This window comes from Eufriesea mexicana, unplaced genomic scaffold (genome assembly GCF_001483705.2).
Source record: "Eufriesea mexicana isolate 0111107269 unplaced genomic scaffold, ASM148370v2 scaffold1858, whole genome shotgun sequence".
Taxonomy (NCBI): domain Eukaryota; kingdom Metazoa; phylum Arthropoda; class Insecta; order Hymenoptera; family Apidae; genus Eufriesea; species Eufriesea mexicana.
Window position 1 is genome coordinate 246,480 of NW_016909960.1, and position 10,049 is coordinate 256,528.

Here is a 10,049-nt window from a genome sequence, read left to right on the forward strand (position 1 = left end):
ACGCCCACCTCCGTCCAATCTCCACGCCATCTTTTTTTTCCTTTTCCATACCTTTCTGCACAGACTCCCTCTTGCCCCTGATGGTAACAATCAGCGGGAAATGGTCTGACTTAATTCTCTCTCCCACTTCCATTCTATCTATTTCCTTCATTCCCCTCTCACTCGCTATTATATAATCGATCACCGTTTCTCCTCTTGCCCCTACATATGTATATTCCCCTCCCTCATCTCCTTTTATATTTCCATTCAAAACGAACCACCCATTCTCCTCTATTATTTTTAGTAGCTTGCTTCCTTCTGCGTTTACTTTCTTATCTTTCGACCACCTGCTTCCTGCCTGTTCCTCCCCTTCCTCTCCCCATACTTTTCCTCCTAGTTCGCCTCTCCTAGCATTCAGATCTCCTCCAATTATCCCTTTTCTTTCCTTTTCCTCCATCTCCATCCTATCCTTTATCTGCTCCATTCTCCTCTCTATGTCTCCTTCACTATACACTTCTGCCAACTTCCATGTGTCGTCTTTCATTCTCACTTTTGCTTTGATCACTCCTTCCACCACCAAAATCGGTTCTTCCATGTCTATGTTTTTCTTTACTCCCGCTGAAATACCTCCCATAGCTCTCCTCTTCCTATTTTTCCTTCTTGCGTCCTGTCTGTGCCAATTATATCCCCTCGGCAGTTTGTTCTTGATCCTCCTCTACCCCTTTTCCTTCAGCCATGTTCCTAGCAGGAACACAACCTCTCACTCTTCCACTTTCTCCCAAAAGTCGCTGTCCTTGTTTGCTAGCCCTGCCACATTCCAGAAAACCCTTCCCTTTTTACACTCTCTTTCTTCTTTCTCTCCCCCCCCCGTCGCTTCCACTTCTAGTTACCCCCCTCACTCCTTCTCTTCTTTTCCCTCTTCTCCTCTTCTATTTCCTTTCCAAGTCCTTAGCACTTCCTCCTCTTCATCCCACTTCCGTCATACGCTATCTACCTATATCTTGCCGTATTTAACCCACGCCCTCCTTCCCTTTCTTTTTTCTATTTCTGCGATCCTTCTCAGCTCTCTTTGCATTTTCCGTTCCCTCCCTGTAAGGCCGTCCTCCAGCCTCTCCTTCCCTCCCTTCAGCTTATATCTTTTGGCCATTATGCTTCTCTTTCGCTCTAAGCTTCTTGTTTCTACTAGTACCATATCGATCCTTCCTGCCACCTTGTTTACGTTCTCTATCTTCACCTTCTCACCAATCTTTTGCAGAATTCTTTCAACTACCTTTTCCTTTTTCTCTTCGTTTAAATTCATTCCTTTCATTACAATCTTCCTTCTCCTCTCTTCTCTCTCCTTTCTTTCTAACCTTTTTTCTAAAGTAGTAATCCTACTGCCTACCTCCTTACTTATCTTCGTAGCTCTTTTTCTTCCGATTTCCTTCCCTTCCTTTCCCTCTGACACTCCCATACTTTCTTCCAATTTACACATTCTTCCTTCTAGTTTTCACCTTTCTTCTACCATCCGCTCTTCTATCTTTCTTAGTTCTTTCTTTATTTCATCTTTAAGTATCCCCATCACCACTCCAATTTTCTTTTCAACACACTCGCTTAATCCTTGTACCATGTCCTGCTGCTGCAACCCCATCACTTTTATCAGCTTCTTAAGCTCTTCCACTCCCGTCACTTTCCTCTCTTGGAGCTTCTACCTTCATGTCTTCCTTATTTCTAACGCCCTTATCCTTCCTCTCTCCTTCTTCGTTTCTTCTGCACCATTTATCTAAACTTTTTTCCCTGCTCTCTGCTTCTCCTTTCCTTTCTTTCATAGAATTCTCCCCCCTTGCTACTTCTTTCATATTCCTTAATTCTCTTTTCTCTCCTAACATCTTCTTTACCGACCCTCTCTCTTATCTGGTGCCGGTCACCAGTAGTTGGCAACACTTTCGTTTTTTCCTCCCTTCGTATTTCCTAATCTCACTTTCTTTCCTTTTCATTCTTCTTTTCACCTCTGTTCCACCTTTTAGCTTTACCCATCGACTTTCTTCCCTCCTTGGACTCCGAGCTCCTCCTCTCTTTTTCTACCTCTCAATCTTCGTATATCTCCTCTTTTTCCTCTATCACTACTTCAATTTCACTACTCCTTTTCCTCTTACTGTTGTCTCACGCTTCCTTCAAACGGAACTCCGTATCTCCTGATTCCCTTATAATATTCCTCATCTGAGGCACCGGTCTACTAGATAGCCATTATTGACAAGACCGCTACCAGATCCCGGACGAAACGCGCATTATATCCTGTCCTTTTCCTCCCTTTGTCCAGAAATATCCCCGTACTCTTCAACGCGGAGAGCAACACGCCTCAAAACTATCAGCCATCGACGTATAAATTAAAAATTCATATTCTTTAACAATGTATAAAATGTTGTACTTTTAAAATTTGGCCATGTATAATCGGCATTCATCACTTTCATTATTTTATTTACCGAAGGCAGTCCATTGTGAAAAAGAAATTGGTGAACTATGCGTTTTATCGCGTGTTTATCGAAATCGTCTATTTCGTCATCTACTTTTACCCGACGCTTCCTTCTGTTTGAAGACAATATTTTTCCTGTATCAACATATTCACTCCGTAGCTGATAGCCTGATCTGACAAAATCATGAAATTTAATAACATATTTGTAGTAATATATGTAAATATAAATATTTAAAGGTCCTCCTGTTTCGAAAACTCTTGCAATACGAGCAGTTAATGTTATTATTTCTTAGAGTCTTTTTCCTGGACGAACATTTAGTTCTTCTTTATAAATACTGTGGTATCGCAGGATGAGTGGGTCAAGCATGTTATCTAGAGTGCGTGCGAAAGGACGGATGACCGTGCGCTAGGATCGTGTGGACGGGATGCTTATGAATGTATCGGATGAAAGTGAAGAGTGTATTTAGGAATGCGTTTGAGTGTTTGGGCTACGTGACCCGCTGAGGGTAAGATTGCAAGGAGTGCGTGGGAAAGTGTGATTGGGAAAGAGAGAATAGGTATGAAAGAGGATAGAATGTATGGTTTTAAATAGGGATGCAAGGGCGTGAGTAGGCAGTATGTAGTATGTCGTAGTACGGTGTAGTATGTTAGAGTTCGTGGTAGAATTATTAGAGAGAGAGTTGTGAAGAATTGTGTTGTGTTGTATTCGTGTTGTTAAGTGTAAATGTGTTGTTAGGTATAATTGTGTCATTGTAGTCGTAAGAGTTTAGTTGATAGATATCTATATTCGTAATCTTTGCCGTCACCGCACATTGTATATTATATTTTATGTCTAATAAATAGTAGTTATATCTATCTCTACAATACTTATAATCATACTTTTTTCATTTCTACATATGTATTTCCATTTCCTTGCTGGTGATTGGAATATTTGTAGATTCGTGATTAGAATCCGATCACAACACAGTTAACAGAATTTGAATAAAAACTACAAGTATAAAAATAAAAAACACAAATAAAATGCAAAAAGTGATTATAATGCAAACTGGAGGATAAATATTGAAAACGCAATGGAAGTGAAAGGGCAAACGTACGTTTCAGCGGCTCACGGACGTCAGACCGTTTTTACAAATTTTCCCATAGTCATTTCAACGAAAGACCATTTCATGATGGGTAAACCCAAGCCAGCTGAGTTTCTAACTGACTGTGTGCTCAGGTGCTGCCTCAAAACGTCCCAGTGCAGCACCGATTATGTGAACTTTCTGTTTATACTTCCTGCTACTTCTTGCTGAACGGAATATAGGTATGACTACCACTGCCGAAAAGCGGTTTGTCTGGCGGTTAACCCTATCTGTATCATGAGATTCTAAAATAGCAATGTTATGGATAGGTCCGTGTCATAGGTGATGCTAAAAGTTTTACGCCATCTCTATCGAATGGGCAACATCTGATCCGAGCGAATGATTAACCCGGATCCCTTCCTACAGCACAGGGTATGGGGATAAGATTGACCATGTCCATGGCTCATATCGGTGCCAGAAAGTCCCGTTTCAACCCTTCTATAGGCTCCAGATAGTGGCAATGTGAGCGATTCTTGCACGTTAAACATGTGGTTTCACGGGCTTTTTGCCGAACATGTAGTTGGTTGGAATGCATGTCTGGGAGTACTACTGTCCCTTTAGTTAGTCAACAGGGAATGTTTACGGGGCCCTGGCCACAGCCGTTCACACACATTTATACACGCATTCATACTGTGTTTGCTTTGCTGGAGCTTACGCATCTACCACCCACGTTAATGAAATCCCTCGCGAACATCCGAGCGTTTCGGGCTTCCCCTATCCGCCACCCGAGTATTCGTTACGCAGGGGTGCGCCTCCTCTGCCATCTGATCAAAACCGAAGGTTCGTAAACTATCTACCTTCTCATCCCACCTCATCCCACCTCATCCCAACCCATCCGATCACAGTGCACTTATCTTGTATATTGTAAGCAAAATAAGACAAATCGAAATATCATTAGTTAACAGGCGAGAACAAAGAACTGACCCGCGACAAGGCGAAGGTCCGTATTATTGTAGTAAACGAGAGTCCTTCGGTCGCACTCGTTGAATTGGCCAATGGATAGTTTGTAACAGTCACCTAATAAAGCATTGTCGAAAAGTCACCTCAAGCTCTAAATTTTGTCCACTAATCATTCCTTCCATATACTTACAATATATTGTTGCAATTTATTGTAGCATTAAATATAAGCTTACCGAAGAGTCTACTAGTACGCTCAGAATGAAACGAATCCGTTCCTTTTCTTGCCTCTCTCGTTCTTTCTTCTACAGCATCACATATATGTGTATATTAGGAAATATATTTTTAGGGTTTGAAAGTGAATCCATAGGAACACTTGGGTCTTCCTCGAAGATTAAAGATAATAAACAGGCCTCGAGTTCAGGTCGAGCATTCACGGTGACATCTAGAGTGCATGCGGGAGGATTATGTGGACGAGGTGTTTATGACTGTACCGAGTGCAAACTAGTAAACGAGTAAAAGTTAGGAATGCGTATGAGTATTTGAAGCACCTGGTCCACCGAGGGCAAGGCTGCGTTAGAAAAAATAAGGGTGCAAGGGCAATCTTTGGACAGTCTTAGATAGTCTTTAGCAAAGTTTGCAAAGAGTCGACCAGAGAGAGTCTTAGGTGGATTTTGGTGTAGATAGTCGAAGGAAGTAAGCGAGAGAGTGTCGGTCGGTCGCGTAATCATAGATCAGTTATTAGTCCAATCTTTTAGTTTATACTTTACTCCTAGTCTTAATTAACTCGTAATAAATATATATTTTAAAATAAAATAATATCTCTCGTTCTTTATATTTGCCAAAAACCTACCCCCACATATACATATAGTATCTCCTAATATAGTATAGTATACAAAATTAAAATCTATTATTTATCAACTTTTTATAAGAAATAAACATGAAAAAGACATAATTTGTCTAAATTTTTGTCTTCTAATTTTATCTAACTTTTAGTTATTGTAGTTTGGAAAGATTGAATTAAGAGGGTATGGTTGTTTGACAAGTTAGTTTGAACGGTGTTTGTGAGGTATTTACCAAGATGTGGTATGGAGGCGGAAATAAATTAGGCAAAGTTCTAATCTAGAATATTAGAAAACCGTAATTTTTTAGATTGTACTTTGTAACACAAGAAATTTAGTAATAACGTCTTTATCATAATCCCTTTATATATGTTTTGAACGTATGGAAAGTTATATAATTTAGGATTTCATAAAAATTGTACACAAGAGCATATGAGCCGTGTTTCATAGCAGTTCTCAAAAAATTCATTTTAAATGGTGGAATATTTTTTTCTCGACTGCAGGACAATGAATTTACGAAAGTAAAAAAGAATAAATTTATATCATTTTATGACACTTCTAATTTGAATTTGATTTTTTCGCTATTATCGTAAATTTGGGAAAATTTAGGATATTACATGTTCACCGTTTGCGAAAAAGTATATTCTGTAATTTAAAGAAAAATTCATTTAAATTGGTCAATTGGTTTTTTAGATATTTTTCCCATCAATTCGAAAAATGACGTATTGAGAGAAACGTCTTTAAAGTTTACGCTATGAAAAATCCTATTAAAGGAATATCTACCATTATATTTGAGTTACTATACCTAAAAATATACGTACGTATTCTGTTTAACAATCCATTCATTTCCAAAACAGTAAGCGTTCCGAGACAATGGGAGTCAGTTTTATTACTTTATTACCAGAATTCCATGTTTCGCGGACATTCAGGCCATCTAGACACCAGTTGCGCTAATCTCTAGTAAGACAAGACACTAGACCACTAGACCACTAGACGATGAGCAGACAAGTCCGAATTTGTTTAAACTTCCACCGCCGCCGAAAGACGTCGAACTTGAATTTCCTCTGAAATTAGTTCGCGATACAAGAATAGAATTTGAAAAAAAAAAAAAAAATTGGAATCATTGGATGCTATTCCAACTTTGTAATTAGACACATTCTTGTATCTCCTCCTGGACGAGGTAAAACACCTCGAAGCCGGAGAAAAAAAAATAAAAGTAACCACCAATATTAGAAATAAGCCCAAAGTCGCCATCATGAACAAATTTCTAATGAAACGAGTATTGAAATAACAATGCGCATTGGGTATACGAATGAGAGAAACTTATAAGGAAATCTGTCCTCGAACAGGAGAAACATATCCAGAAAGCTCGTTTCTTAGTAACTGTTTGGGCAAAACATACGCTACCTCACCGTATAGATCAATTTCATGCAGCAGCTGCGATTGGAGGCATCACACGTTACTGCACAGCAACTAGATACAACCTACACAGGAAAGACAATGATTATCAACCATCGGAACGACACCGTCTGTCCCATCTGGTTTAAGCCCTACATCGAAGGACTGATGACCACTGCAAAAGTCAAGTCTTACGGCAGAGACGGGATACACACACGATGCACTACTCACTTTGACAATGGTTCCATTGCCAACTCCATTACTGATGACCTGATAAACAAATTGTAATTCCAGAGGAAATACTGTCCACTTCCATTGAGAGTCTTGAATTTTTAACACATTACATGCAATTATTACATAAACGCAAAAATTCAATCCAGTCACACAAACATTAAAAAATTCTTAGCTCCTTTACCATACATTTCATTTGTACATTCACAATGAATCAGCCAATTGATCACGAATTCATCATCGTCCCAAATTAGCTGACCCTGATTTCAACAAGACAGTCCCAATACAAATGCTCATTGAGTTAGGTCCGACATTATCTCTCTTCAGCATACTTCATAAAACACAGTTGGGATAGGTCAGAAATGGAAGGATTTCGAGCAATCATAAATAACGGTTACAGCTACGCAACACATTTAATTTGCAGTTTGAATGAGATAAATTTTAGAAGGTCGAGGAAGGAAGTAGCAAATCCTATTTCACCGCAGAGCAGTAGGCAGTAGAAAATCATCGCTAAAACAGTACGATGAACATACGATATGGCCGATACACAGTTGCCTTGTCTTTCAAGGATACTATAAAAAAATTGGATAATTCTCAAAGGGCCTCTTTAAAACGATTCCTTTTCTTAGGGACTAAGAATTAAATAGCGATCAAAAATTAAAGGAACAGTACAAATGGATCACTCAAAAATACATAAACTGTGTTTCGTCCAAACTCTTCTTTAAAAGGAAAATATCTGGCGATGTTCACGCCTCTTTACAAACGCAAGCTAGTTGACAAGATTTGTGAGATTTTATTAAATATAGTACAAGAGCGACTGTGCTTGAGGTGCTGTTTTCGGTTTGTTTCTCCCTGAGTTCTCGTGCCTTCGTGTTTTTATAAATTCGGCTGTTGCTGTGATAGGTTAATGTGACGTGTAAGTGGTGGGCGCGTTGTTTCCTATTGGCGGCATGTTGGTTGTAGGGAGTGTATGGAGTTCGGTGACATTCGGTGGAGGTGAATGTTTAAACGAATTCGGCAAATTTCTTTTCCGGTCTTGTGAAAATTTAATCTTTTTGTTAGGGGTTAGCTCGGGTGAAATTTAGGAGATTAAGGTACCCGCAAGTCGTAGAATGTCGATAGTAATGAAATAAATTATTGTCCCTTAGGCTCAGGCCTTCGGTCTTTGAGGGTGAATGGAGAAAATAGGTATGTGAAATTAGGGTTTTCCAATAGAGATGAAGGATAATTGTCGGTTCGTCTATTGAGGATTTTCATTTTTTACTAAGGATTAACTCGAGTGGTGTTTTGAGAGATCTAGGTGTCCGCGATTCGTGGGACGTTGGTCGTAAAGAAATAAACTGTTATCTCCTAGACTCGGGCCTTCGGTCTTTAAGTGTGGATGTAGAAAGGAGGCATATGGAATTCAGGATTTTTGATGAAAGTGAAGGTTTAAACGCATTTGGGATAAGTGTTTGTACGTATGTTAAGAATTTTCAATATTTTACTAAGGATTAACACGAGTGGTATTTGAAGAGTCTAGGCGTCTGTGAGTCGTGGGACGCTGGTAATAAAGGAATAACCTTAACCCGTGCCTTCGTTCTTTGGTGAATGAAGGGAATGAACACCTTGGGCACTTAATACTTGCTCACGATACTCAATTCGGATTCTATTTACCTCACCGTCATCAAGAATAGTAGTCAGACGACAAGGATTCCTGTCGTTTACATGATATCCAACATTGAAACATTACTAAATGATACTTTGATGGTAGGCCCGTTTGCAACATTCCTTACATTCCTTTTCTAGACTTTCTTGCAGACTCTTTATACGATTCGAGAAAATGTGAAACTTTATTTGTAAGTATTGGTTCTTCAATATACATTTGTTCAATGTCGTGAACATTAGTTAAAAGCTGATCAATAATTTGCTCCTTAAATTGTAAAATATTAATGTGCTTGCTACCCCATCTTTGATTTATGTACCACGCATTTATTAAGCATGTCCCACATATTAATTGTATTATAATTTTTCCATACCATTTAACCGTTTTCTGTAAACAACTATATCAAGATGTTAGTTGCTCGGACAAATCCACACCCTTTTTTGCGTTTTTATAAAAAAAAAAAACAGCATCAAGCTTCAGTATATCTTTTTTCCCTTGAACAATTATACATGTATATATATTATCGCAAGTGGTTAACATAAAAACTGGTTTTTTGTCGGTCCATTTAAAAAATTTGACGCCTTTAGGATTTTCAAAAATCATATCTCCCCGTTTTTGTTTCTGTTTCACCTGTGACACAAATTGGGGGTAGAAATTTTTTGTTTATTTTGTCAGTGCCACAAATAAACGTTTTTTCTGCAAAGGATCTTTGGCAAAAGGGACACCCATGTAATAACTATCTGTAAATAATATACGGCTCTCAAATAATAATTCATTTACTAATCGCATTAACACATCATGCAAGTGTGGTTTTTTAATTGGTGCTGCATTCTTTCCCGCAAAAATGTCAATATTATAAGTGCAACCTTTCGGAAGATACAGTTTATATACCTTTACACCAAACTTATGGCGCTTGTCTGGAAGGCACTGGCGAAAGTCGAGACGTACTCCTCACGGAACTATATTTTCGTCGATAACAATGTTCCTTCCAGACTTGACAGTATTTTTGAAAATTTTAACAATTTCTTCCACAATATTTCTAATTTTATTCAATTGATCTTCAGTTTTAGCTGTTGCGTTGCCTGAAAAATATAAATATTTCAGTAGACTGGTCGCCATCTTGGTTTTGAGTAGTGCGAATGCATCCACGTCGCTCCGTGTTTCAATTCAAATTTCGTAATCGGTAAAATTTGAGGATTTCATTATAAAAAACAGTGGAATGTATTCGTTGAGTGAATTGGCTGGAATCACGCGTCGCTGCTGTATTTCTGAAGTAAGAAAATTGCAAGAGTGTTCGGGCGTCGCCGCCGCTCGCCGGTAACACACCCGAAAACTTCAAACCGAATTTTCTCTGAAGCAAAGAAGCGAAAGGACTTGCTTCCATGTGTGCCAGTGTAGTTTTATAGTGCGCACATTTTGAGCAACAAATTTCCGTGATCCGTGAACTAGAAGAGGATTCATCTCGATTTCAAGAAAATAATTTA

General features: G+C 38.8%; 1 pseudogene; it reads right to left on the reverse strand.

The window, feature by feature from the left end:
• Window positions 1–5,469: 5,469 nt before the first annotated feature.
• On the reverse strand, window positions 5,470–9,354 carry LOC108549350 (uncharacterized; annotated as a pseudogene).
• Between the last annotated feature and the right edge of the window lie 695 nt (window positions 9,355–10,049).